Source organism: Schistocerca serialis, chromosome 9 (genome assembly GCF_023864345.2).
Source record: "Schistocerca serialis cubense isolate TAMUIC-IGC-003099 chromosome 9, iqSchSeri2.2, whole genome shotgun sequence".
Lineage (NCBI taxonomy): Eukaryota > Metazoa > Arthropoda > Insecta > Orthoptera > Acrididae > Schistocerca > Schistocerca serialis.
In genome coordinates, this window is record NC_064646.1 from 133,446,786 (window position 1) to 133,474,509 (window position 27,724).

At 44.9% G+C, this 27,724-nt stretch overlaps 1 protein-coding gene across 1 annotated transcript in view; it reads right to left on the minus strand.

The window, feature by feature from the left end:
• LOC126419331 (uncharacterized) overlaps positions 1-26,960 on the minus strand; it is a 105,744-nt gene extending 78,784 nt beyond the window's left edge. Inside the window, exon 1 of the mRNA XM_050086516.1 lies at positions 26,811-26,960. The gene's annotated coding sequence lies outside the window, so the exon portion shown is untranslated. The remainder of the gene's footprint in view (positions 1-26,810) is intronic.
• Between the last annotated feature and the right edge of the window lie 764 nt (positions 26,961-27,724).

The window sequence follows — 27,724 nt, forward strand, 5'->3', positions numbered from 1 at the left end:
TGCCTGAAACATGTGAAGAAATCAAAAAAGAAATGGCTGTCGGAAAGACTGACTTAGCATACAGGAAAGTCAAAACAACCTTCGGTGAAACTAAAAGCAAAAGTGGTGACATTAGGAGTGCCATGGGAATTCCACTGTTAAATGCAGAGGTGAGAGTGGACAGGTGGAAAGAGTACACTGAAGGCCTCTTGAGGGGCAAAGATTTGTCTGATGTGATAGAAGAAGAAACAGCAGCCGATTTAGAATATACAGGGGATCCAGTATTAGAATAAGAATCCAAGAGAGCTTTGGAGGCCTAAGATCAAATAAGGCAGAAGAGATAGATAAAACTGCATCAGCATTTCTAAAGTCATTGGGGAAGTGGCAACAAAACGACTATTAATGTTAGTGTGTATAATGTATGAGTCTGGCGACATACCATCTGACTTTCAGAAAAACATCATCCACACAGTTCCAAAGACTGCAAGAGCTGACAAGTGCAAGAATTAACACACAATCAGCTTAACAGCTTACGCATCCTAGTTGCTGACAAGAGTAATACACAGAAGAATACAAAAGAAAAGTGAGGATGTGTCAGATGATGATCACTTTGGCTTTAGGAAAGGTTACTGACGTTGCAGTTGATAATGGAAGCAAGACTGGAGAAAAATCAAGACTGGTTCATAGGATTTGTCAACCTGAAAAAAGCGTTCAACAATGTCAAATGGTGCAAGATGTTCGAAATTCTGAGAAAAATAGGGGTAAGCTACAGGGAGAGACAGGTAATATACAATATGTACAAGAGCCAAGAGGGAATAAATAAGGGTGGACAACCAAGAAAGAATTGCTTGGATTAAAAAGGGTGTATGACAGGGACATAGTCTTTTGCTGCTACTGTTCGACCTGTACATCAAAGAAGCAATGATGGAAATAAAAGAAAGGTTCGGGAGTGGAATTATAATTCAAAGTGAAAGGATATCAATGATACAATATGCTGATGACATTGCTATCCCGAGTGAAAGTGGAGAAGAATTACATGATCTGCTGAATGGAGTGAACAGTCTAATGAGTACAGAATGTGGACTGAAAATAAATTGAAGAAAGATGAAAGTTATAAGTAGCAGAAAAGTAATAAGTAGCAGAAATGAGAACAGTAAGAAACATAACATCAGGATTGATGGTCACAGAGCAGATGAAGTCGACATAAAAGTTTTCTGGGTGTGGTACCGAGCCATAATGTATAAAGCTACTGCTGCTGGGGAAAAACCAATGTTTCCGCCACAGTTGCAGCGGCCTTCTTCTGGGTCTACTCAGAAGAAGGCCACTGCAACCATGGCTGAAACATTGGTTTTTCCCCAGCAGCAGTAGCTTTATACGCCATGACATGGTACCACACCCAGAAAACTTTTATGTCGACTGACTCTGGCTGCAGAAGCCTACGCAATTATAAGAACAGATGAAGTTCTGCTACCTAGGCAGCCAAATAACCAATGACAAACAGAGCAAAGAGGATATCACGAGCAGGCTGGAAGTGGCAAAAAGAGCATTCCTGGCCAAGAAATGTCTACTAGTATCAAACACAGGCCTTAATTTGAGGAAGAAATTTCTGAGAATGTATGTTTGGAGCACAGTATTGTATGCTAATGAAACGTGGACTGTGGGATAACTGTAACAGAAGACAATTGAAGCATTTGAGATGTGGTACCACAGCCGAATGTTGAAAAATAGGTGGACTGATAAGGTAAGGAATGAGGAGGTCCTGTGCAGAATCAGAGAGGAAAAGGATGTGTGGAAAACACTAACAAGGAGACGGGACAGGATGATAGGACACCTTTTAAGATATCAGGCAATGACTTCCAAGGTAGTAGAGGGAGCTGTGGAGGGCAAAAGTTGTATAGGAAGACAGAGATTGGAATAATAAATAATGAGGACATAGGTTGCAAGTACTACTCTGAAATGACGAGGTTGGCACAGGAGAGGAATTCGTGCTGAGCTGCATCAAATGAGTCAGAAGACTGATGACTCTAAAGAAAAAAGACAGTCATAAGGCATCAGATAGCTCATGTAGTCATCAGTGAAGAGCACCCAACTCCATTAATCCAGGTTCTATTCCACGTGTTCCCTTGCCCACCTCCTTCAGGCACCATGGTGCTATAGGCCATTTTTTTCATGTGTACCTAGAGGCCAAACTGATTGTGTGACACTGGTTGGTCAACATAGATCTCCCATGTGCATAAGCCAGACTGCGATATTCACAATTGGAGACACAGTACACACTATGGAACTGTACTAGAATGCAGGTTTACTTTTATCATACATCTATAACACCAGTATCTCTACGCAGAGAGATTTCCTATGGTCAAAAAAAATAACTAGACAAATAAATAAATATACTTCTGTGCCATACATACATAGTAAGGGGCTGCCCAAAGGTGATGATGATGAGGTCCCAAACTCCGAGGAGCATAAGAGGACAATGTGGGAGACCCGCACCACTGACTAGGCACGGTCCTAGCAGAGGTGGTTTGCCATTGCCTTCCTCAAGGGTACAGAACAATTATAAAAACAAAAATTCATAATATATATTTACAAAAGAAGAAATATGTTATCATCCTCTTAAACCCTAAGCTCAAAAATGCAGAATAAACCAAATATCTCAAAGATACTTTCATTCAAAAGTTAATACTGTTTTCATCTGCTGTTTTAACATCCAGTGCTGTGACCTGTAAGTGAAATCAAAATGTAGATCATATTCTAATTTTACTTCTAGCACTTGTAATTTGTTATATAAATAATTATGAAGTATTAGTTTAAATGTTAAAGTGCTGATTTTCCTTTGCTGTTATTTTTACTACTGTTATTTCTAATGACTCACTTACATTAACAAATAAGTTTTCTTCTTTTGTAATTTGTCACTCCCCCACAATCATTTATCTGTATATTGCGTAACTTTTTTCCCAGTTCCTGGATATAAAACATCCTTGCGCTTTAGATGTGTGGGCTTTTTGTTCCAGTAATAGTAGTTTCCATGGTTCTAAACACTGTCATGCAGTCGGTAGCAAGTCTGATGCTGGTACTGTTTTTGTTGATAGTAATCATGAAGGTACTGTTCCTCCTACTGATGTTGATGTTGTTACTGCTAATGTTGTTGATAGTGTTACTGATACTGCTCGTGTTGCAACTGCTACTGGTGCTGCTGCTTTTACTCATGCAGAATTGTTACCTTATAAAAAGTAGTCTACAGTAATAGCTGTTTCTGATTCTGTTTGTGGTAGAGGCACTGGATTTCACTTATTCGGACACATATTTTTCAGAAGAATTCTGAATGACTGGCTTAGCTTTGATTGGCCTATTGTGTTCAAATATGTTCCATTCTTTCTGAAGTGAAGAGACTTCTCTCCATCTTCTCTGTGGTGAGAAAGAAGGTGAGGGGGAAGTTCAGGTTAGTTACACCAAACAGCCCCCATTTTGCAGTAGTTCTTTTATTCACCCAAACACAAGCAAGGCTCACAAAGAACTAGTAATGGCGGAAGAGGCCAAAGATAATCTTAACTTAGTTCAAAGATGAATGCATCGACGTTGGTGTCGATTTCATCGGTGCCACATAGGCCCCCCCCCCCCCCCCCTCTCCTGCAGTATGGAGTACTCTTGAGAGGCCGGGCCGGGGGAGGGGGGTTACTATGGTGTCGGTAGGAGTGGTCTGCGGCAGCCGGACCACGGTCAGCTCGACAGCGTTGTCGGGAAGCTGCGTGTCGTGAAGGAAGGTTCGGCCACCAAACCTGGAAGTCGTTGAAGCAAGCCAGGCGTCATACTGGGCGTGCTGGTCGTGCGGCGACAGGTAGGCTGGCGGTTTGCAGATGGAACAGAGCGACAATGATGTTGTCTCCGGTGGGCATGGCGAACACACAAAGCATGTCCAGGTCAACGTCGGGTGGGAGGGAAACACATTTCACCAGGTGCCAGGGAATGGAGGAGATTGTCATGAGCACTGGATGGAGAGAAACACACAACGGACAGTGTATAATTGTGCAGTATTATTGAGATTTCGTGGATTATGTCTGGGGGGACAGGCACAAACATCTCGAGTGAGGATATGTTCAAGATTGGGGGGGTGGGGGGGGTGAGAAACCTCGACAGTGCGAGGCAGGCGACGGTGGAGAGGTCGGAGGGACCGGCGAAGGGCCCGGCGGCAAGGGCGTCATCGTAGGTAAGCTCGTCGTGGGGAGCATGTGGTCACTCTATGGAGTGTGTGAGACCAGAGTAGAGGGCGAGGTCAGAGGGGAGCTCGACGATTGGAGCTGGAAGTCCGACGTGGAGGGAGTGGTCAGAGCGTCGTGAGCCATGGCAGTGAGTGGCATAGTCGTGGCCTGAAGGGGGGTAGAAAAAGGCTCGACATGAACAGGCTTAAGTCTGTTGAGAGAGACTGTAACAGCTGAATCTTTCATCTGGATGTCACAGGTGTTGGCGGAGGGCCGGAGAACTCAGTACGAGCCGATATACGGAGGTTGGAGCGGAGAATGGACAGTGTCATCTCGGAGCATGATGTACTCGCAATTGTCCAGAGATTTCGGGACGTGAACCTTAAGGCGGGAGTGGCTGGTGGGCAGAGGGATATGGAGGTTGATGAACTGGCATCTCACGCGGTCCACGAAGGAAGGTAAGTCAGACTGAGGGAGTGAAGCGGAAGGGCTCACAAGTTCGCCAGGGAGAACAATGTTCTGGCCGTATACGAACTCGGCTATTGTGCCTTTGAGGTCTTCCTTATAGATCACATGAATGGTGAGTAGCACAAGGGGAAGGGCCTCCATCCATAGAGAGTTGTGGCATTGAAGAGCCGCCTTGAAAGTGCGGTGCCAGCGCTCAACTAGCCCGTTAATTTGTGGGTGATATGCTATGGTATGGATGCGCCGGATGCCGCAAATGTTACAAATCTTGTTGAACAGGGCTGACTCAAATTGTCTGCTCTGGTCAGTCGTGATGATAGCTGGACATCCAAAACGCGATATCCGTGACTCGACAAAAGCTCGAGCAACAGTTTCTGCCATAATGTTGTGGGGAGGGAGGGGGGGGGGGGGCAGACAGACTCAACCCAGTGAGTTGTTTAGTCGAGAGACAAGAGAACATAACAAAAGCCGTTAGAGGGGGGGAAAGGGCCGACAATGTCAATATGAATATGCTGGAAATGCCCAGGACGGATCGAAAAGGCGATGAGGGGTGGTGAAGTGTGCTTGTGTACTTTGCAGCATTGGCACGCAACGCAGGAGTGTGCCCATTGCTGGCAGTCCTTGTTGACATTTCTCCACACAAAGTGCTCTGCTACGAGGCAGGCGGACGCACACAGGGGTGGGCTAAATTGTGCAATGCACTGAAGACAGCTCGACGGAGCGTGGTTGGGATGAGGGGGCGTAATGTGCCCGTACTGTCATCGCACCAGATATGCCAGGGAAGGTGGTGCGGACAAAGTGTATTGAAGAGGTAGAGTCTGAAATCAGGTTTTGTGTTTCCTCGTCAGCGGGTTGGAGGTTAGGCACTTCAGAAAGGTCTAACAGCGAATGGATGGCATTGACTCATGAAAGGAAATCAGCAACTATATTGTCAGCACCCTTTATGTGTCTGACATCGGTGGTGAACTGAGGTATGAAGTCCATGTATCTGAAGCGGCGAGGAGGCGGGTCAGCTGGCAGGTTTGTAATGGCCGCAGCCAGGGGTTTGTGGTCCGTTAAAACATAGAAAGGGTGTCCCTCAACATCAGTCTTAAAATGCTTGATCACTTTGTAGACCGTGAGCAACTCCCAGTCAAATGAGGAATATTTCCGTTGTGCATTGGTGAGCTTGCGTGAGAAGAACTGCAGAGGCGAAGTTTGGCCATTGATTGTCTGGCTAAGGACAGTGTCGATGGCAGTATCGCTCACGTCTGTGGTGATGAAACATTAACGCATTGGGATGAGGATGCACGATGGTGCAGGACTTGGCCAGAAGATTTTTGAGGTCAGTGAAAGAGTCAGTCATAGCAGGAGTCCATGGAACGGGCCGAGATCCAGAAGTGTGGGTGCCTGCCAAGGCATCCGTCAGTGGAGCCTGAATCGCCGCAGCCCGAGGTAGATGTCGGTGATAATAATTAACCGTTCCCAGAAAGCGCTGGAGCTCTTTGAATGACGAAGGTCTGGGTAGGTTTAGTATTGTTTGTACTTTCTCAGGGGGCGGTGAAATGCCGTCAACAGAGACCCGAAAACCAAGAAAAGTGACAGCGTGTTGATGTAGCTGCAATTTGACCTGGTTGGTCTCGATGCCTGCTGCTGCGAGAGTGTTCGTAACAGTTTGCACATGTCGAATGTTGTCCTTGATGGAGGAGCTGAACACAAGAATGTCATCAAGATATGCAAAGCAGAATTTTAGGTCGAATAGCACTTCGTTGATGAAGCGTTGCCAGGTCTGGGTTGCGTTTTTCAGACCGAAGGGCATGAATCAAAACTGAAATAACCCGATCGGGGTGGTGATTGCTGTCTTCTCGATGTCTTCAGGTGCCATAGGGATCTGGTGGTAGGCCCGTTTGCAATCAATGACAGAGAACGTGGTCGCACCTGCGAGGGAACTGGTAAAGTCGGCAATGTTGGGTATGGGGTAGGTATCCATAATTGTTCGTGCATTTAGTCGACAGTAGTCTCCACACATGTGCCAGGACCCATCTTTCTTGGGTGTCATATGTATGGGCGTAGACCAGCTACTGACAGAGGGTTCAATGACGCTGGAGCTTAGTAGTTCAGAAATCTGATTTTTAAGGTCGGAGAGGCGCACGGGACAAAGTCGACGTGGTTTACTGGAGATTGGGGGAAGTGCCGTGAGGCAAAGCTTGTGAACCGTGCCGTTGGTGATGACGGAAATGTTGCCAGTGGCGCGGGAAGCAGTTTCTTTACAATGTGTGGCAGGCGGGGCAGGCGAGGCTTGGTTGTGGTGTTCGGAGCCACTCGACAAATCCGATGGGAGCCGAGGCAGCAAAGTGTCCCAGGAGTAAACGCGACAAGATGGCCACCGGCCCTAAGCAGTGGCACCGTGGTCAGGAGAGCTTGGTAGAGCTCGTGAGCCGTTAGTGAGTCCACTGTCCGAGGGGGCAGCCTGTGGCAGCAAGATCATGGGTGAAGCACTAGGTGCGAGTGCACTGTTTGTGTTGTCAATGGTGGTTGCACAGTGGCGCGTAGGAGCCAAAGTTGCATAGTTTGAGGTGCTGTCCATGAGGGGCGGGGTAGGAGCCATCAGTTCAGGAACACGTGACGCTCGTCGCACATGCGCACTTGTGTCCGGCCGAGTGTCAAACACTGTCGTGTTAGGAGGGTGTGGCCCTGTGGAGCTGTCACTACATGTTATGGCAGTCTTGATAGTACAGTTGCGAGGGGTAGTGGGAGGTAAACACACAGAGGCTCGATTGCTGGGACTGCAAGCAGATTCGGCGCACTTACTGACCTTGCTTTGCCCTTACTGTAGTGTCTGTAATTCCTTTGCTGCATCAGAGAGCTGGAGCTGAGTTTCGTGGAGCCGGAGGGAGAGCTCGAAGTTTTCCCTGTGTAGGCGAACAATGTTTTCAAGCTTGACAAGGCACTTGTGAGTTGTTTCTTGTAACGTCGTCGACAGAGACAAGCATGTACGGATGAGATGAGCCCAGACCGATGTGTCACAGGGGGGTTTGCTCGACGGAGCACAGGGGAAGTGAGTCTTGGATGGGTGATGAAACACAGTGTTTCGCACTAGGTCTGATGAAAGTTTGTGGTATTGCAAGAAGTCAATGCCTAATATAGGTTCATCAATTTCGCACACTAAAAAAGTCCATTTGAGTTTGCAGTTTGCAGAGAGTGAGATGACATGGGAAGTCGAACCCGAGCATTGTAGTTTAGTTGAATTCATGGTCTGCAGTGAAGTATGATGAGGGTGGATGTTCAACGACGCTAAGGGCGTAGGCAGCAGCGAAACATCAGCGCCTGTGTCTACTAGGAAATCGTATCCCGACGAAACGTGTTTAATGTAAAGTCATCCACAGTTACCTGGTCGTTCCCAGACAGAATGGAGCACTGGGGGTTGCCTGTCATGTTGTGCGCAGGAGGTGGCACCCGGACCTACCTGTGATTGCCATTTGGGAAGTAGCAGGGTGGTCTACAGTTCGTGCCGCTTCACCAAACCGTGTGTGGAAGTAACAGTAATGGTGGTGCAGTTGCATTTCCTGTGGAACGTTCGATGCCAGTGGTGGTGGCTGAGGTTTGGTCCACACAGCAGGCTTGGTTGCAGGAGGGGGTGTGACCGTGGGCGGAGCCGGTGACGTCCCAGTAGCTTCTTTACTGCTTCCCGGAGCGAGCAGAATGTCAGCACAGTGCCAGAGCAAAGCGGATGTGAGGAGATAGTTTATCTGACCAGATGGTGAGGAGAGCTGTGTCAGAGAGTAGATCGAAATTACAATGAAATGAACACCCTTAGCTGCTTACAGGCGTTGACATATGTCAACGGGGACAGATGAAAATGTTTGCCCCGACCGGGGCTCGAACCAGGGATTTCCTGCCTACATGGCAGACGCTCTATCCATCTGAGCCACCGAGGACACAGAGGATAGTGCGACTGCAGGGGATTTATCTCTGGCAAGCCTCCTGCGAAACCTACATTCTCAACGTATTGTCCCGCACTACATTCGTAGTGCCCCTGCCCATTATACTCATTACTCGCGGCGCGTTGCTGATTCCCGTAAGAGTTCGGGCACTGTTTGTGCATTCACACAGAAGAAGAAGATGGTCAAGAGGCCGGTGAGCCTTAACTATGTATATACTAAGATAATATCTGTTCTTTCAGACATGTCTGAAAGAACAGATACCATCTTAGTATATATAGAGAGAGTAGATCGGCACTGACCAGGGCACATAGTCATCTCCAGAGCCAGGAAGGTTTGTCATTGTCTAGTTGCTCGACGTGGAGAACTTGCCATATTGCTGCCTCAGTTGAGCGTGCAAGCCGATGTAGAACTTTCTTTTTGGCTAGAGCGTACTGGGTAGATGAGTCTGGGACATCGATGAGGTCAGCAATCAAGTCCTCCTGGTCGTGCAGGTGCGTGATGAGGCACAGAAACCTGGTTGACTCATCGAGTTTGTAATGGTCGAACACTTCGTCTGCAATTTTGAACCAGGTTGTAGCTCTGTTGGGATTAAACAGCGGCAGTTCTGGTAAGCATTGTAAAATGTTCGGAGAACAGGTTGAGTTGAGTTCGTCGGGGCACTGCCTGAAACAAGCTGTTGTTGCTGTAGTATCCCAGGAGAGTGTGCCTCCAGGGGATGTGGCAATGATGGCTGTTCAAGTGGCAGCGTGAAGATGACACATTGTGGTTGAGCACGATCCGTCGTGACGCGGAAGGCTGACACGGGTGAGACACCGTAATGTGTCGGTTGTGCTTGCGGAAGCTCAACACGTTGCGGGTGTGTTCAGATTGACACATCGCAGAAGACTGATGCGGATGAGGCACCGAGATGTGGTGAGAATGGTAGCGGAAGATCGACTGGAGCTGGCGCGGGGGCGACAGGTGAGAAAAAGTTCAAAGTTTGAGAATGCATGTTAGTCTGCAGAAAGCTTGACATATTATCACAGCTAGGGCCACCTGTGTTGCAGGGAGGCTGCGGAGGTGCGGGCTGTCCAGAAGCACAGTGTGGGAAATGATGTAGAACGTGGGACAGAATGTGTGAATGTTCACTGTTCATAGTCACTCCACTCAATATGGTGTGCAGATAAGGTGAATGTCGTGGCACAAAACACTGAGGCATAGCTGTGGAACAGAGGTGGAGGTCAGGCACTGATAACAAGTTATTGTTCCTGTTGCAGGCCGAGGTATCGAAGTAGGAAGGCATGTGCTGATGCTGAACTGAGGCAGGCGCGGATGTGGTCAGATGCTGAGGAGGTTGACCTGTGAACGAAGCAGTTCCGGCCATGTGGCAGGTATCCGCATGGTACTGCATGGATTGCGGCATGGCAAATCGTTGTCCTGGCGGTGGTAGGTTGCCCAGTGAAGCATTTGCAGAAATCGGCATTGGTCCCGCACTGCACGGAGACCCATAAGAGGTAACTGCACAGTCGATGAGGGAGGGCACATGTGGTCGGAACAAAGGCGTTTGATAGCCACAGTCATGCACACTCCTAACCTCACTTATTGTTGCAGGCTCAAAAACGTCCGGTGAAATCGGCGTAATCATCGAGTGAGAGGCATTGTGTTGCAGTCCTGGGGGGGTGCACATCACCCGCAACACGATGCATGTCGATCACAAAATCCGGCATTAGGCACTGGGCCGAAGTCATTGTTTGAATGCTGTGTCGATGTAATACATGCGAAAATAACCGACGCGGAAGTCACGGACACAGTAAAATGGCGAAAACGGAAGACGTTACAACTCAGGGTCATCAGTGAGTGGGAAGTTCGGGTTAGTTACACCAAACAACCCCCATTTCACAGTAGTTCATTTATTCACCAAAACACAAGCAAGGCTCACAAAGAACTAGTCATGACAGAAGAGACCAAAGATAATCGTAGCTTAGTCCAAAGATGGATGTATCAACGTTGATGTCGATTTCATCGGTGCCACAAAGGCATTTGCACTGTAATCATAGTGTTATTCGAAGAGCCTATTGACTTTCCCTGTGCTGGTATTAACTCAAGAGAATGCTAACAGACAGTGTCTATGTGGTATCCCTGTAATGATCACCTTTTTTTCTGACATTTTTCCTTGGGTCTTATATTTTGAGATAATGTTTTGAATTGGTTTCTGTGCATATTGCGCTGGTTTTGTGACAGCTCTGAGCTTCTGGCTTCTCAGCACTTGAAAACTTTATATCATGCTGTTATAACAATGTTTCTGCAGTACTTTCCATTCATTCATTAAGTCACACATTGTGTTCTGTTATATGTTAGCAAGTGAAAGCAGCCAATATAGTTTACTTCTGCAAAGTGTAATGACAACAAATTATGGCTTGCTCTAATTTAGCCATACCTGATGATTATGTGAATTACCTCTAGATACGTGTATGTATATTAGGGGGGAAAAAAACTCCTCTGTGATGGCAGGGGGGTGACACATTGTTCTTTCTCTAATCCTTCTCAGGTGCTGTTTTTGTCTAATGCTTCAAAACAAGCAGTTGTCTAAATATTCAGACTACTATCAGCTGTCTATACATAAGTCAAGATGTTCTTAATATAAACATTACAGTTATGTCGACTTAACATCCCTGTATACAAATATTCTGATAAACTGCCGAAAGAGTCGCTAATGAGGTTTTCTTCTACACTGTTTTTGAACAGCCAAAAATTTTCAATTATGTGTCTGATGTCTACTGGCAACCTGGACAATATTGTTCTTGTATTATATAAATGATCTGCTGCCTGACATAAATTCAGACACTATTTTATTTATTTATTCCATGTGATCTGATGGTACACAGTGTGTTACGGATGTTGGAAAATATCAGTTAACAATGTTAACATATATTAACATACATAATGTATTATATTGCAAAGATTGGTTAAGTTAACTTCACTCCATTGCTCAGTGTTTCAATTTGACATAAATAGCAAGATTACTGTTCTAGGTATTCATTTATGGAGCAAAAACAGTGACACAACAAATATGACTTCACGGCTTTGCTAAATTTTATGTTGTCTTCAATGGACTTAATACTAGTGGGAAGATTGTTGAGTATTTGTATGTAAAACGTGAAGATTTGAGTTTTTTCTGCTGTTGTGTTTATGTATTTCATTATTTTTTATGACTCTGGAGTCAGTTGGCACTATGTTGTTTCTGAAAAATTTTAGAGTCTCGAGAATGTATAGGCAAGGAAGTGTAAGGATTTCCAACTTTCTGAAGATGGCTTTGCAGGAGTCTCTGGGTTTGCTTCCAGTAATAATCCTCATTGCTCTCTTCTGGATTTTGAATGTGCTCAGGGCAGTTGGAGAATTTCCCTAGAATATCACACCATGTTTTAGGTGGGCTTGTATGTAAGTGTAGTACACGGTGGTTAATATTTTCAGGCTAGCACATAACTTCAGTACACTCAATGCATAACAGCCAATACTAATTCTGGCATTTACCTTTCCCATATGTGTATTCCATTTCAGGTTATCTTGAACCCACAGACCCAGGAATTTGAAAACAGTGTCAGTACCTATTGGCTGGTTATTTACAGTGACAAGTGGCTGAGAGGAATTTGCATTTTGTGTTGTGTGAATGTTCATGGAAGCTGTCTTTTTGGTGTTGATAGTTAATCTGTTGATTTTAGCCCAGTTGCTGAGTTGTTCAGTGGCCAAGTTCACTGCTTTTTGCACAGCCTCTGTATTCTCCCCTTTGAGGAGTGCAGTTGTCTCATCAGCAAATATTATTGTTTTATGTACATCTACATTCAGGCTCAAGTCATTAAGATACAGGAGGAAAAGTAGAGATCCCAATACTGAACCCCGTGGTACACCTTACTTTACAGTTTTATTACTCAATAGGATTTCAGTTATTCAGTTGCTTTGTCTATTAGTATATTTCATGCTGACTCTCTGCTTCTGATTGGTTAGGAATGAAGCAATCCAATTGTTTGCAATTCCTCCGATACCATAGTGTTCTATTTTTTCCAGCAATATTTTGTGGTCAACAGTGTCAAAAGCCTTTGACAGATACAGAAATATGTCTGTTATGGGTTGCTTTTTGTCTAACAGATCTAATAGCGTCTTTATGTAATCATATACTGCTGTTTCAGTAGATTTGTTGCTTCTGAACCCACATTGGGCTAAACTTAGTTAATCTTTTTTTTTTTTAATGAAGTCCATCAGTTTTTTGTACATTGTTTTTTCAAAAACTTTAGAAAAGCAGGATGAGATTGAGATAGGTCTTTAGTTATTCATATCTGTATTATCACCTTTTTTGAAGACAGGAATTACTTTAGAAAGTTTCAGAGCTTGAGGGAAAGTGCCTGCCTGGAAAGAACAGTCACAGAGGTGAGTTAATGGTTCAGCAATTGTGTGTACAAAATTTTTGAAATATTCCACATTGCTTTTACTTTATTGCTGGATTTTTCAATGTACTCATCATTTTTCATCCTTTTTGCCTGTTTTGTCACTCTTCTTAGGATACATGTGTTGTTTTTATAGTATTCTGTTAGTTGGGGGGAGTCATTATTTTGTTTACATAACATGTTTTGTATAGCTGGTGCAATCCAAGTTTTGTTTCTCTTATTATTATTTATTATTACTGGAGCCTCTTCGAAGTGGCGGCTCATTGTGTCAAGAAATATGTTGAATTTCATGTTGACGTCACTGGCTGTGTACATCTCTATCCACTTTTCTTTACTAAGGAGGGCATTTAACTCGTTCAAGTTATCTTGAGTGAAAAACCTTCGTAAAATTTTAGGTGGAACTGGGTTTGAGGTATATTTGCTAACATTGACCTTTAGAATGACGGTTTGGTGGTTGCTGAATCCTGCATTGTATACTTCTAGTGTTGGTTAAGTTTATTTCTATTTGCAAAAATTTGATCTAGAGCTGTCTTGAATGTGGGTGTTATTCTAGTGGGCTCGTTTACAAGGCCATGCAGGTTGTAAGTTTTTGCAATGTTAATCAATGTCTCCCTGTTTCTGTTGTGGGTGAGAAAGTCTATATTAAAGTCACCACATATAATTACATCCTGTTTCCACTGACTTATTTGGGTAGAAACAAGTCCATTTGTAACAGAAAATCGTTAATACTACTGGATGTGGGATGGTAAATTGTAGCTACAATTAGATTTAGATCTGTAAGCTTTATGGCTGCACATTCAAAGATCTTGTCTGTTCCTATTTCCTTTATTCTTTATGCGGAATATGTGTATGTATATTAGGGGAAAAACAGCTCCAATGTGGTGGCAGGGGGGTGAGGGGGGAGGGACACATTGCTCTTTCTCTAATCCTTCTCAGCTGCTGTTTTTCTCTAATGTTTCAAATCAAGCAGTTGTCTAAATATTCAGACTACTATCAGCTGTCTATACATAAGTCAAAATGTTCTTAATATAAATATTACAGTTATATTGACTTAACATCCCTGTGTCCAAATATTCTGATAAACTGCGGAAAGGGTGGTTAATGAGGTTTTCTTCTACATTGTTTTTGAACAGCCAAAAATTTTAGGTTGTGTGTCTGATGTCTACTGGCAACCACAAGGCTCTATCCCTGGCCAATATTGTCCTTGTATTATATAGATGACCTGCCAACTAACATAAATTCAGACACTATTCTTTATGCGGATGACTCTACAGTAACAGCCTGTTGCAAGAAAAGTGAAAATCATTTTCAGCTGTCTCTGGCTGGAATTGAGGCCTGGGTGAGAAATAATGGTCTCAAATTAAATCTAATGAAGAAACAAACAATTCACTTTACCACAAAACAAACTGTACAATATATACTAGAAATACCATATGAGGACAATCGCCTTGCCACCACAAACTGTACCAAATTTCTAGGTGTAATGCCGAACAAGAATTTATCACGGGCAGACCATGTAGATGCCATCTGTCACCGTCTAAATAATCTAATATTTGCAATGAATGTTATAAGCAGTATAATAGAAACACCAGTCAAAAAAGTTGTATATCATGCATATTTTGTGTCTGTGAATAGATATGGTATAATTTTTGGGGAATCAGAGAAAACAAATTTACAGAAAGTCTTTATACTACAGAAAAAAATCATTAGGACAATGGCAGGTGCAGAAAAAAGGCAATTGTGCAGACCATCTTATGACTGTTCCTGGCCTCTCTATCTATTAGACAATTAAGTTTTCTAAACAAAACCCACAACTTTTTGAGGATAACCTGTTTAAGCATGATTATGAAACAAGAAACAAATATCAGTATAAGTTACCAACTCATAGGCTAAAACTGCTGGAGAAGACTCCTTACTATATGGGTATGTGGCTGGGAAATAAAGTCTGTGAAAAATTTAGAAATTATGAACCAGAAGAATTTGGACATCATTTTAAAAAATACCTAGCCAGAAAATATTATTACAGTGTAGAAAAATTTATGACTGACTGCCACAAATAACTGTGCCTAATGTTACATTTTATTCTGTCATGCTAAAAAAGTACTTTAAGTAAACACTTATTCTTAATTTTACTTTAGTTTCAACTTGATTATTTTAAATCATTTTATGGTACTTAAAATTACAAAATACCTGTAATTATTCTGTATACTTAGAATTAGAAGTAGCTTTAAACTGATGAATCACTTATGTCCCAATCATCTGATTGCATATGACATGTTATGTGACAATAAAGTTTCTATTCTGTTCTAACCTGTTACAGACTTTAGTGGCAGAATATAAAACCCAATTGTGATCATTAGCCTACACAGTTTATGCAAATTATTGTTACTTTTAGTTGTGCGTAGTCTGTCAGTGAATTACTTCCCTTCTAGTAATGCATAGTTTATAAGAGATTTTTTTTTTACTTGTAGCATTGTAACTGTGAATTGCATAGTTAATCCCAAATTCTCTCTTGTTGTCATGCAAGTGTTAGAATATCTAGAGCCCTGAAGAGGCTTTTGCAAGATGTTTAATTACCAACTTAACATAATATTATTGCTGCGCATTCCTGTAGAATAAATACAGTATTAAGTGGAAGTATGCTATGAAAATTCTCCCTACAGGCTAACACAAAAGAGACTGAGTGCATAGTGGGCAGAGCTGAACCTTTTGGTTAACTTATCCAGGTGCTGGTCTCATCTCAATTCATTATACATCTGGATGCATAGAAACTTCACATTCTGAGACTTCTGCTGTCTGCCTATTGATCCCTACTTCTAGTACCTGGAAGTCATTTTTATTTGCTTTGAATAGCATAATATGAGTTTATTGTAAGACTAAGGGTTAAACCACTAACTGTGAATCAGTTGTAAACCTGCGCCATTATTCTCCTGGCTGTTAAGTTGAAAGTGTTTGTGTCTTTTATCATTTTATATGTTGTTAGCAAGTACGGTTTCTGAAGTGCCCTCCAATTTCTCATGTAAATCAGCTATGTAAGTAAACAAGTGTAAGTAGGACTTGCACTCTGAGGGCAGTGTACAAACTTAACTATGTATGTAGATTGTAACAAAATTTTATGTGGCTCAATGGCCTGGTACAAGTTTTTTGACTGGATGCCTCTTTGATGACTTGTGTGTCCCTTACCTACTCCAGGCATCCATCCAGGGAAAGGGAATGTACCATTTTAATGTGTAATCTGAATCACATGTTGTTTCTGGCAATTCTTCACATTGTTGAGAGGTGAAGGCCAGGTTAAAACAAAGATTGAAGAATCTGTGGTCCACCTGAGATTTGTGTGATCCCATGATTTCTCACTTTCCAGGCGCACTTTTATTGCTAGACCACCAGGCCCGAAACATATACAGACAGTTCATCTACAGGTTTTGATGAATGAGTTTGTATCTAAAATATGTAACATAAATGGCGATATCTTTTGATTGCATTGACTTAAAAGCTTAAATTTTTTACACTGCCAAGTGACAATAGAACTTAGTACATGACATAATTTTCAACTTGATACAAAAAAACATTCCTGAGACAAAGAGGTATTAACAGACATACAGACAGAGAGACAACAAATGGCAAAATAATATTTTATTATGTGCTATAATTACAAATTAACAATTTTTGGATTTTTTCCTGTACTTGTACTATGAAACTTTACTTCTTGTCAAATTTCATGATTCTAGGTCAACTGGAAGTACCAGATGAATGAGTCTGAGAGTAATGAAATACGGACATAAATGGCAGGATTTTTTTATTACAATGACTTAGAGGCTTAAAGTTTTCACACTGCCAAGGGACAGAGACCTGAGTACGTAACATAACTTTCAACTTGAAACCTATACCTGTTCCTGAGAAAACAGTCACACAGACAGATAATCAACTGATTCTGTTTTTATTAATTGAGGTACAGGCCCTTAAGAACAGAAGCAAGTTGAACGCAGAATCTGATAGAACACTATATTTAATGTTTCTTCTCACCAAATTTAGTCTTATTCCAGTTGCATCATTTGTTGATAAGATCCTCTGTTTCCTACTGTTAAAATAAGACTTGATTCACAGAAAGGGAACTTATGTTAGTCTCCCTAATATAATTTTATGAACTACTCATTCAGTGGTCTTGCCAAGATCACAGAAAATGTCAACAGGGTAATTTTTCTTGCATGTTTCTACTGAATTTGTGAGGTCATTAAGTGGTTTCTCAGTATTTAGTGGTTTCTCAGTATTGAAGCCTGTACTGAAGCCAGACTGAGCTGAGGAAGGTGGTTCAATATTCTGTTGAGGCTGCAATCTCAAAATTACTTCACAACATGAGAAGAGGGAGATGTGTTTGTAATGAGAGGTCACTTGTCTATCTCGTCTTTTATAAATGGGTGTTCCTATCATGTTCTACAGCATTTATTGAGATACAACTTGACTGGTTACAAAGAAAACTCAAGGAAGGTGCTGCCAAGTCAGCACATTTTTAGTACTTTGGTGGGCTGCTTGTATATGATAGAACATTATTTATTTTACATACTTCATCTTCAAATATATTTCTATTTAAACTTTTACCTTTCTGATTACTGAAGCCATCTGGAGATGAAAATGTTCGATCTTATGGTAACATAAGACACACAAGCAGATATTTGGAAAAGGAATTAAAATTCATAGAAAGGGAGTAGAAAAAAAAGATCTGCTGGTGACGTCACAATGCTTTCAGGGGTGGCAAACAACTTGAGGGGTCAGTTGAATGGAATGCACCTTGCTAGGAATCATGGTAGTGAGGACACAGCAATACTGCGGCCTGGTTCAGGAGGCAACTTGGTGGAGTGTGTTAATCGGTGGATGCCATATGGATGAGCAGTTACTGCTGGCAGAGCCTCCTTTGGATAGTGAGCACTTGTTGACTGTTATAAGCAAAAGCTAGTGTGGGGCCCTGTAACTTGGCTCTGTTTAATAGACTGGCAGTTGCTGTTTGTGGTCAATGGTGCATCTTGGAAAAAGCTGGCTGTGGCACCCATAGTGTTTGTTGACAAGTATGGCCCATCTAGTCAATGTACATTTTAGATTTCCTAGATTTTGAGAACTGAAGACACTCACTTGTTTAGCAAACTTCAGTGTAATATTTTAGGTTGTTCAGGCTCACTTCTTTGATTAACGGCAACTTATTTGGTAACTGTGCCTTTAAAGTGATGAGAACTAAAATGTTTTGATTAGCTTCCCTTCAGAATTTGGGGTAAGCCAAGGATGAGGGCCATTACATTTTTTTAAATGTCGTGAAACCCTAGTCCTTTAAGATTTCTGGGAAGGAAGCTTCTTTAGAATTTTTATGGTTAAACACTTTAAATTTCCTTAAACACTGGACTCTTCTAGCCACTGTGAGTTTTACCATTGCTAAGATCAATTAATTGAAGTTTTTAACATGGCAATATCCATAAAGCAATTTACTGCCTCAAAATTTTGCTAGTTAAATATTTTTAAAGATGGGGATATTCTAGCCGTCCTGTGAGTCATTACTAAACTGCAGTCCTTAATTATAGCAATACTTCTCAAGCAAGTCTGATCTTCACTATCTGTTACCTCCTTTTAATATTGGAGCATGATTGGCAGCTTTGTTAGTGCCAGGAGTGTAATTATTTTAATACACGTGTTTTAAACTTTCTCTGAGCCTTGTTTGTCAACCTGTCAGCAACAGGGAGCCCATAAGGTGCCATTCCATTGTGAAAGCCACACCACCCATTGTATTGGCTAGACCAGAGTAATATAAATTTGTTCTTGATTGTGTAAACCAATGCAACCTGTATGTTGTACAGATTTTGCATTATTGTAAATTATTGTTTAAATAAATGTGTTATTTACTGTATTGCCTTTGGGTTTGTGTCCATGATCCTTCTATATCTGAATTGAGCGTAGGTCCCTTGGTTATTTGCTGCTTACAGGTTAGACAGCTCAGACGCAAGCGAATAATGATGCAAAGACTTATCTTCAGTTGCCTGAGACTGCAGTCATGTGTGTGAGTTGCATTTGCATGAGTGTGTGTGTGTGCACATATGTGTGTCTATTGTTGATGAAGGGCTTAACTGCCGAAAGCTATAATTGTGAGAGTATTTTTGTAGTGCCTATCTGCAACTCAGCATCTCCAGTATATGGTGAGTAGCAACTTTATTCTCATAATATTGTTACATTCCATCCTGGATTTTCCATTGTTTGATTAAGATAGAACTTAACTCGCATGAGCACTCTTTGCTGAACTTCGTTCATATGTTATCATTCCCACTAGAATACTTAGATTTTAAGGCGGTGTGAGTGTCATTTCTATTTTACTGAAGTTATTTTTAGAGACTGGTCTCAGATACTCCATTGCACTGTTCACCGAACCTGATACCCTCGACCTGTCAGTAACAGAAATGAAGTACTTTTTTTAAGAGGTTTGCAACACTACATGCACTTGTTACCAAAGTCTCATTTACTGTTAGAGCTATCTGTCCCTCTTTCTTTTTGGCCCCACCTGTCTCTGTCTTCGGTATATCCCACACAGTTTTTATTTTGTTGCCTGATGGAATTATCTCTTTCTCATAATAAAGCTGCTTAGATTTTGGGATTACTTGCTTCCATTTTTTGCAGTATTCTTTGTAATGCATTACAATGCTAACATCAGAGCTCTCCCTAGATAGTAGGAAAAGTCTCCTTTTTGTCCCACGTGATACCCTTATTCCTTGTCTAATCCATGGTTTATTTTTTGACTTCTGTGTTTTGAATTACCTTCAGGGGAAAAATTTTCAAAAGTTTAAGTGACTTTATTAATGAATGCTTTGTATTTTCCATTTGAGTCAGAAGTATCGTAACATCCATTTCATGTTTTAGAGGAATTTGCTGAGTTTCTCAGTTTTTGACTGATTTATTACCCTTCTGTACTCAGACTTAACTGATTTTTTTTATCCTGACAAGTTTCATGTTTTAACACTAGACGCTGCATGTCAGGTCAGATAGACCATTTACTATTGGTTTTGTGATATGACGTTTTTCCTATATTGGTCTACACAGATATTGTCCATAGTAGTCTCAGGGCACTTGCCTGTCCTAGTTGCAAAGCTCACAGTATGAAGTAAATAGTAATATATGTATTTAGCGAGTAATCTATTATAAACTAACTGCTACAACAGCTCATCTTTAATAAACTACAAAACCCGAGCGTCTCGCCTGGCCGAAGGCTGCCAATCTCTGTTGTTGAGTCTAACCAATGCCACCTAGGTGGCACTGGTTACAGTCTAACCCTTACCACGCCGCAGCAGAATAGTAAAGCACCTGATCACCACCATTTATAGAGATGAATATAAATACAGGCCAAGTTATTTGAAAGATGTAAGAGGCAATATCAAATTGTACCCCCTGCGGGTTCGGGGGTTAGAATAGGCCCGCGGTATTCCTGCCTGTCGTAAGAGGCGACTAAAAGGAGTCTCAAACTTTTCGGCCTTATGTGATGGTCCCCTCTCGGGTTTGACCTCCATCTATCTAAATTATTCCGAAGAGCGAGCCAATTGGGGAAGGGCACCTTACATGGTGCACTGTATCCTTTGTGCAATTAGACCTATAGCCGTCTTTCTCGTCGTTGCAATGGTGTCCCGCTCATTATCGATCTCTTGGGCGATTACCACGCTGCACTCTGCAGTGTTTCTTTTAACTGTGACGACGACCTTGGCCATTTTTGCACCTAAGATCCAGCACGGTAGCCAGTCCGTTGTGGTGGGGTCGCCATGTACCCTCTTGGTTGTAGCCCCCTGACAACACAGGGATCGCTCTACTGATGCCTGCGCCGTTCACTCCCCACGTATGCCAAGGAGTAGATGCCCATCTCCCTGGGGCATCAGGACTCCCGGCAATGGCCATCCTGCCAGGTGGCCTTTGCTGTGGCTGGGTGGCGCCCGTGGGGAGGGCCCTTGGTCGGAGTAGGTGGCATCAGGGCGGATGACCCGCAATGAAGCGTGGTACATCATCTCTCGCTGGCGGCCAGCCGCCAGCAGTCTCTAAGCGTTCTCGGGCTCAATTTAATGCTGAAAAGTACAATCCGAAAACGTTCCCCTCTCTGGCCACGCCGTGGGAGGAACGTAAATCTCAGGATGGCAGTAGCACTTATTCGCCCCGATTCTTAGTTTGTACGAGAGCTGATGGGGAGTCTTTTCTCTCAACAAAGCCTCAGTTCTTCGTCGAGCATTTAGAGGACAAGTTTGGGGAGGTGGAGGGCTTGTCAAAAATGCGCTCTGGATCGGTCCTGATCCAAACGGCATCCTCTGCCCAGTCACGACGGTTACTTGCTTGTGACAAGTTGGGGGATGTTGCTGTTACGATCACACCGCATAAGAGTTTAAATATGGTCCAGGGAGTTATTTACCATAAGGACCTTCTTTTGCAGTCTGATGACGAGCTGCGCGCCAACTTAGAGCGCAGAGGTGTACATTTCGTCCGGCGCGTTCATCGGGGTCTGAAGGAAAATCAGATAGCTACCGGTGCCTTCATCTTGGCCTTCGAGGGTGATACGTAACCGGAAAAGGTCAAGGTGATGGTCTACCGATGTGACGTCAGGCCCTATATTCCTCCCCCGATGCGGTGCTTCAAGTGCTGGAAGTCTGGCCATATGTCTTCCCGCTGCACTTCCAGCCTCACATGTCGAGATTGCGGACGCCCGTCTCATCCCGATACTCCATGTGCCCCGCCTCCCATCTGTGTCAACTGCGGGGAGCACCATTCACCTTGCTCGCCAGACTGCAGCATCTTCCAGAAAGAACGCAAAATCATGGAATATAAGACCCTGGACCGACTGACTTATACTGAGGCCAAGCAGAAATACGACCGATTACATCCCGTGCGAATGACGTCATCCTACGCTGCCGCTACAACACCTGTGCTCGCCCCATCAGTTTCACGACTTCCAGCCAGCTCGATAACCAGTAAGACTCCTCCTGCCCCCTTGCCAGTGGGGGGCTCTACCCACCGGGTTGCTCCTGCGCCACCTACCTCAGGGGCAACACCATCCCCCCCATCAGGGACGTCCGTCCCTGTTTCTAAGCCGGAGAAGTGTCCAACTTCTTCGGCTTCTCACGCTCGCAAGGGGTCCCTCGGGTCCCTCCCTTCCCAGGTTTCCACCAGTGGGAAGGCTGACGACCGCCAGTGGTGTAAGTGCCCGCAATCAGCTGGTCGACGGGCTTCACGATCCTCCTCAGTCCCGGAGACTGAATCAGTGAAGCCCTCCCAGCCAGTTAAACCCAAGGAGCAGCGTGAGAAATCAAAGAAGAAGAGCTCTAAGCCCAAGGAACTCGCGGTGGCAGCCACCCCACTGCCACCTTACAGCTCTGCGTCTGAGGACGAGGTGGAGATCCTGGCGTCCGCTGAGGACCTAGAACTCGCCGGTCCCTCAGACGCCATGGATAACACTAGCACGGGTGCTCAATCGGAGGCAGCAGGTGACCCAGCGGCGTAATCTGCCTTCCCCGTCCCGTCACGCCTTTCTCAGCCATGGACAATACCATCCTCCAGTGGAACTGCAGCGGTTTCTTCCACCATCTTGCTGAGCTCCGCCAACTTATCAGCCTTCGCCCTTTCTTCTGCATTGCTCTCCAGGAAACTTGGTTTCCAGCGATGCGAACCCCCGCCCTCCGTGGCTATCGGGGTTATTACAAGAACCGGGCAGCTTATGAAAGGGTGTCTGGTGGCGTCTGCATATATGTCCTTCACACTCTGCACAGCGAGTCTGTCCCTCTCCAGACGCCTTTAGAGGCTGTCGCTGTACGCGTGTGGACGCCACAGGCTGTTACCGTCTGCAGTCTTTACATTCCACCGGATGGTGATGTCTCGCAGCATGTCCTGGCTGCACTGGTCGCCCAATTGCCGCCACCTTTCTTGCTATTGGGCGACTTCAACGCTCATAACCCTCTGTGGGGTGGGTCAGTGGCAACAGGTCGAGGTGCCATCGTTGAGCATTTATTGTCGCTGCTCGATCTCTCGCTGTTAAATGATGGCGCCTTCACACACTTCAGTGTGGCGCATGGCACCTACTCCGCCATTGACCTTTCAATCTGTAGCCATAGCCTCTTACCGTCTGTCCAATGGAGTGTGCATGACGACCTGTGTGGTAGTGACCATTTTCCGATCTTTTTGTCACTACCACAGCGCCACTCTTCTGGGCGCCCTAGCAGATGGGCTATGAATAAGGCTGACTGGGACTTGTTCTCCTCCACTGCCGCTTTTGAGCCTCTCTCTACCGATGACATTGATGCGGTGGTTCAATCGGTCACCACCGGCATCGTTACTGCCGCTGAATCTGCCATTCCCCATTCCTGTGGGTCCCCTCGGCGGAAGGCTGTGCCTTGGTGGTCGCCTGAGATCGCTGAAGCGATTAAAGATCGCCGGCGGGCGCTCCAGCGTCACAAGCGACATCCCTCCCTCGACCACCTTATCGCCTTCAAACGGCTGCGTGCGCGGGCCCGCCTCCTTATCCGCCAAGGCAAGAAGGAGTGCTGGGAGCGGTATGTGTCCACCATTGGCCTCCATGTCACTCCCTCACAGGTCTGGGCCAAGATTCGACGCGTCTACGGCTATCGGCCACCTGCCAGCGTCCCTGCGCTCTCACTGAATGGAGCAGTTTGTACTGCCTCCGACGTCATTGCCAATCGCTTAGCAGAGCATTTTGCTATGAGTTCCGCTTCTGCAAATTACCCCCAGGCCTTCCGCTCCATTAAAGAGCGGATGGAACGTCGGAGCCTTTCGTTTCGCACCAACCACCCAGAATCTTACAATGCTCCATTTAGTGAGTGGGAATTTCGCAGTGCCCTCGCTGCTTGCCCTGATACCTCTCCTGGGCCAGATGGCATCCACTGTCAGATGCTGAAACACCTTTCAGTGGACTGCCAGCGGCGCCTTCTCGATCTTTACAACCGTCTTTGGGTCGAGGGGGAGTTTCCGTCGCAATGGCGGGAAGGCACTATCATCCCCGTTTTGAAACCTGGAAAGAACCCTCTGGAGGTGGACAGCTACCGTCCCATTAGCCTCACCAACGTTCTTTGCAAGTTGCTTGAACGGATGGTGAGCCGGCGCTTGCATTGGGTACTGGAGTCTCGGGGCCTTCTGGCTCCGTCTCAGGGTGGGTTCCGTAAAGGCCGCTCCGCCGCCGACAATCTGGTGAGCCTGGAGTCGGCCATCCGTACTGCCTTTTCCCGCCGTCAGCACCTGGTCGCTGTCTTTTTCGACATGCGGAAGGCGTACGATACGACGTGGCGTCATCACATTCTTTCTACGCTCCATGGATGGGGTCTTCGGGGTCCTCTGCCGATTTTTATCCGCAATTTTCTGTCGTGTCGTACCTTCCGCGTGCGAGTCGCGGCCTCGTATAGTTCCTCCCACGTCCAGGAGAACGGTGTGCCACAGGGCTCTGTTTTAAGTTTGTGTCTGTTTTTAATAGCCATTAACGGGCTTGCTGCGGCCGTGGGAAATTCTGTCTCCGCTTCCCTGTATGCTGACGACTTCTGCCTTTATTACAGCTCTACTGGCATTGCAGCTGTTGAACGTCAGCTACAGGGCGCTATCCGTAAGGCGCAGTCTTGGGCTGTAGCGCATGGATTTCAGTTTTCGGCAGCCAAGACCTGCGTTATGCATTTCTGCCGGCGCCGAACAGTCCATCCTGAGCCGCGGCTTTATCTTGCCGACGAACTCCTTGCTGTGGTGGAGACCCACAGGTTTTTGGGGGTGGTTTTCGATGCCCGGTTGACTTGGCTGCCTCATATCCAGCAGCTGAAACAGACGTGTTGGCGGCATCTAAACGCTCTGAAATGCTTGAGCAACACCCACTGGGGCGCCGACCGCTCTACACTGTTGCGGCTCTACCAGGCGTTAATCCAGTCCCGTCTGGATTATGGGAGCCTGGCTTATGGCTCAGCATCCCCATCTGCGTTACGGGTGCTGGACCCGATTCTCCACAGCGGGATACGCCTTGCCACTGGTGCTTTCCGCACCAGCCCTGTGGACAGCGTACTAGTGGAGGCAGGTGTACCTCCACTGCGGTTCCGACGCCAACGTTTGCTGGCCGCTTATGCTGCCCATGTTCTAAGCTCGCCCGGGCATCCAAACTATCGTCTCCTGTTCCCGCGGTCGGTCGTCCGTATGCCAGAACGTCGGCCCCGGTCTGGTTGTACAATAGCGGTCCGCGTCAAGGAGCTTCTCTCTGGGCTCCAGGGTTTCACTGTTCCACCTCCTTTCCGCGCTACTTTGCATACACTCCCATGGTGTGTTCGTCGCCCTAGCCTTCGGCTCGACTTGGCACAGGGCCCTAAGGACTCAGTCCCTCAAGAGGCCTTCCGCCGCCGCTTTTATTCCATCCTGGCCACGTATCAGGGCTCTGGTGTTGTTTACACTGACGGTTCGATGGTTGCTGGTCGTGTCGGATATGCGCTCACTCTAGGGGACCTTTCCGAACAACGTTCCTTGCCGGATGGCTGCAGCGTTTACACTGCTGAACTGGTCGCCATCTTTCGTGCCCTAGAGTATATCCGCTCCTGCTCAGGTGAGTCCTTCGTTATCTGTAGCGATTCCCTGAGCGGTTTACGAGCTCTCGACCAGTGTTTCCCTCGTTCTCGTTTGGTGATGGCTATCCACGAGTCTCTGCATACTCTCGCCTGTTGCGACCGCTCTGTGGTCTTTGTGTGGACCCCCGGTCATGTCGGTATCCCGGGTAACGAACATGTTGACCGCCTGGCGAAAGAGGCCACCAGTAAGCCATCTCTGGACGTTGGCCTCCCAGAGACTGATTTGCGGGCAGTCTTCCGCTGCAAAATCTTGGCGCTATGGGACGATGAATGGCTCGAACTGCCAATGCGCAATAAACTCCGTGCTGTCAAGGAGACGACGGCTGTGTGGCGGTCATCCCTGCAAGCCACTCGCAGGGACTCAGTAGTTCTTTGCCGGCTCCGCATTGGCCACTCCCGGCTGACACACAGTTATTTACTGCGCCGGGAGGACCCTCCTCTATGTCGCTGTGGGGCAGCTTTGACAGTGGCCCACATTTTGCTGGCCTGCCCCCTTTTAGCAGTGGTCAGGCAGACATTTGCGCTGCCTGCTACGCTCCCTGCCCTTTTAACAGACGACTCCACTATGGCTGACTTAGTTTTACGTTTTATTCGGGCAGGGGGATTTTATCATTTACTCTGAGTGTTTCTGTTTTATTTTATTGTTTTGTGTTGACTCTGGCCTTTGGCCTATGATTTTCCACTGGTTTTTTAATGTGTTTCTAAGTGGTTGGCTTTTCCTTATTTATTTCTATGGTCGGCCAACCACCGTCACACTCTGTGTGGTTTTAGTTCGTTTTGTCTTGTCCTTGTCTCCGTTTCTCTTGTTCTGTATCGTCTGTGATCTCTTCTGTTCCTTGTTTTTATTCTCTGTGGGTGTTCTTTGTCTTTGAAAAAAGGGACCGATGACCGTTGCAGTCTGGTCCCTTTAATCCCTCCAAACCAACCAACCAATATCAAATTGTAAAACACGAAAATAACAGAGTTACCATCGCAACTCTCATTGAGAATCCAAATATGCTTAAACTGTTCTTAAATAAATGCAATTTCTTAGTTTGGTCTACTAGCCGCCAGGAACGAAAATGCGGCAAGTTATTGATTCAGGATAATTGCATGAATCTCACGAAGTATTGGAGATTATTTTACCATTAACCAATTTTTCCATTATCAGTTCTAGTTTGATTTTTCCTTACACATTTCCTGAGTGTATCTTGTGCACTTAAAAGTTTCATACGACATAAGGTTGTCTACCTTCCTTTCCATAATATGTCGTTGTTTTCCTTCAACTTGCTTGGACTTGACAGACGTTAGTAACTGTGATCTCCATAACTTTCCACACTAGTTTCTAACTTGGATTACATTTTTTTTGCAGCATTTTATCAGATACCGTACGGCGTGCGCACTTTGCGCCTTCGGGGGATCTTTTGCATTACACCTCAGACCACTTTTTTTATAATCTGGTGATAAAAATACAAATCGATATTGATCTACCGTTCGATAGTTGACATCGCGCAACCCATTTCGGAAGGTTTTCGGCGACAAGTTAAAACCCGTTTTCTTTTTTTTTCTTACCGTATCTTGGGAATATTCTTTTAAAATTTTGGTGTTCAAGGCGTCTGTCAACTAGCAAGTAACTTGCTGAGGTGCTTACACTGGAACAAAAACTGGCTCAAATTTACTTCTGCAAGTTAAATTCAGCAAGTCATGGGGATTTGTGCTGTCTTTGCAACTAAATGAAAGACAATCCGTTTTTCTGCCATACTTGTTTGAATTCTGTTATTTACGAAGCATGTTTGGTTTTATACGTACAATAAATGCATCATATAGTAGTTACAAATGTGTTACTATGCTACTTTTTCTCATGGTCTTCTCTTGTTTTTGAGATTAGAAACGACTTCTGCAGCACAAGTTTCGTTAGGATAAATTATCGTTTGGTGTTACGATATCCAATGTTGCCAGTCCATGAATGTCGTCCTGGAGATGTTGGTCCGTTTCTCAAAGCCCAGAAGACCGATTTTCGGCGACTTTCACACACGTTTACTACACCATTTCTCTTGATTTCCCTTGTACTTTTTCGTTGTGTGTTCAACGTGCACGTGTTTACAGCGTGTAGTGTTGCCAACAATTGCTGCGTGTCTATCTTGTGTGTGTGTGTGTGTGTTTTA